The sequence below is a fragment of the Enhydra lutris genome, unplaced genomic scaffold, assembly GCF_002288905.1.
Source record: "Enhydra lutris kenyoni isolate GAN:26980312 unplaced genomic scaffold, ASM228890v2 scaffoldscaffold21, whole genome shotgun sequence".
Classification (NCBI taxonomy): domain Eukaryota; kingdom Metazoa; phylum Chordata; class Mammalia; order Carnivora; family Mustelidae; genus Enhydra; species Enhydra lutris.
In genome coordinates, this window is record NW_019154105.1 from 4,419,578 (window position 1) to 4,421,583 (window position 2,006).

At 50.0% G+C, this 2,006-nt stretch overlaps 1 pseudogene; it reads left to right on the forward strand.

Moving 5' to 3' along the window:
* The first annotated feature begins 1,019 nt into the window (after window positions 1-1,019).
* Window positions 1,020-1,770, forward strand: LOC111149199 (annotated as a pseudogene).
* The last annotated feature ends 236 nt before the right edge of the window (window positions 1,771-2,006 follow it).

Sequence of the window (2,006 nt, forward strand, 5' to 3'; positions counted from 1 at the left end):
CAAGAACCGCATAACCTTCAGAAGTAAAAATTAGGCATATCAGCCTCATCCTCATTTACTAAAACTAAACATGTAATGTTTGTATGGAAATGCGTCTCTCGATAAGCTGATACAACATCCCGTCCCATCTTGTAGAGTGTTTGCATCTGATTTTAGCCACAAAATAACCCATTGAGATAAGTAATGCAGGCAGGTGTTTCTTTGATCTTACAGATGGAAAAAAAAAAAAAAAAGCCTGAGAACCAGAAAGGTAAGATAAATTACTCATGATCACATGGAAAACTTAGTGGTCAAACAAGATGATTACTCAGCAATCCTGAAGCCTAGTTCTATGCTCTACCAACCCAATGTTCATCCTCTGTCTCACTGACGATACACACTGCTGTCCCCTACAGTTGTAGAATGTGTCGAAAGTCACAGTAATCAATGTAGTAAATTTGAATACGAGTAAACTTATGATTTTTGCCTATTTTGTGGACATTTCTGATTATTGGGGCTGTAAGCATTCTTCATAACACTCCCTTTTAGTTAGGAACTCTAGCCTCATTCTCAAGCCAGTGGTTCTAGTGATTTTCTCATCCCCAACCCATAGGTAATTTGGCCAACGAGAGCCCAATATTCTCTAGGCTCGAGTTTGGGTAAAGGGATGACACATGGCCCATAACAGGTTTTAAGACTCCATGACCTCTTTGCTAAGGCTTTGGGATAGGAACACTCATTCTCAATAGGCTTGAACCTGAGACAATATAAAGTTGGAGCTTCTGCACTCATTTACTTCAAGTGGGAAGCAGAGCTGAGAGATAAAGAAAAACCATATCCTAACAATGCCTTCTGAACCTTGACTCTAGAGCCCACATGACCCCTGGATTTTTAGCTACATCACCTGACAGATTCCTTCTCTTGAATAAGTCAGTTTGAGTAGGATTCTGTCTTCACCATTCAGAAAGTTCTTAACTAAAATATCCTATAATTTTGGGGAGACCCAGGGTCCCCGCAGCAGGGCAGCCCACGGGCCCAGTATGGGATTGCATTGCTGCGGGGTGGGAGCCGGACCCATTGCCAAGAAGCTTGTAGAGGCCAAGTATAAGGAGCGAGGAACTCTCTTGGCTGAGGCCCAGCTGGCCCAGATGTCCACGCAGTTGGGCATGTCCAAGACCAACCTGGAGGGATTTGCCAGTAAGCACAAGCAGGAGATCGGAAGGAACCTGAGTTCCCGGTGCAGTTCCTGGACACATGTGTCCCCTTGGCGTGGATCGGCTCCCCTCCGGAAGAGGATTTTGGTCTGCGATGGGGGGTGAGGGAGCTTTCCGTTGCGACCTGGGGATCCAGAAGATGGAAGCATGTGTGGCCCCGACGCCCAGGAAGGGAGGTGTGTTCACTCTGGAGGGACTACAGCAAGACGCGTCCAAGGGAAGGGGCCGATTCGCCCAGGATGTCAGCCACGACCGTTTGATCAGGGCCACGAAGAAACTAGAGGCACCTGGCACTGGCGCAGGTGCCCCCGCCTTCGGTGGGCGCCAGCTGAGCTCAGTGCCCCGCCCCGCCCCGCCCCGCGGAGCCGCAGCCGGCAGGGAGGGACGGCTACGTGACTGTCGGGGGTATCAAAGCCCGTCTCAGGCGGGAGGTCACGCGCTGGGGCACCTGCCAAAGGAAGGGCCGGCCCGGCTGGCCCCGAGGGCCCCGAGGGAGGCTCGCCACGGGCTGCCAGCTCTCTTGGCAGACCCCTCCTCCCAGGCCATTACTGCTGAGGCCAGAGAAGCCCTGCCCTGACCCTGGGGGTGTAGAAGGGGGCATGGTAGCAGCAGGGAGAAGACAGACTAGCTGTCTGTGAATAAGCCCTAACAGCTTTGTTTTTTTTTTTTTTTTAAATAAACAACATATCCTACAATAAAGAATTCTTTCAATTGTCTTCCCATACAGTCTTGACGGGGAGAGGAAGAAAGTGCGGTTACAGCTATTTCCTGCAGAATGGCATTGTCTGTAACAATAGATCTGGCTCCCAAACC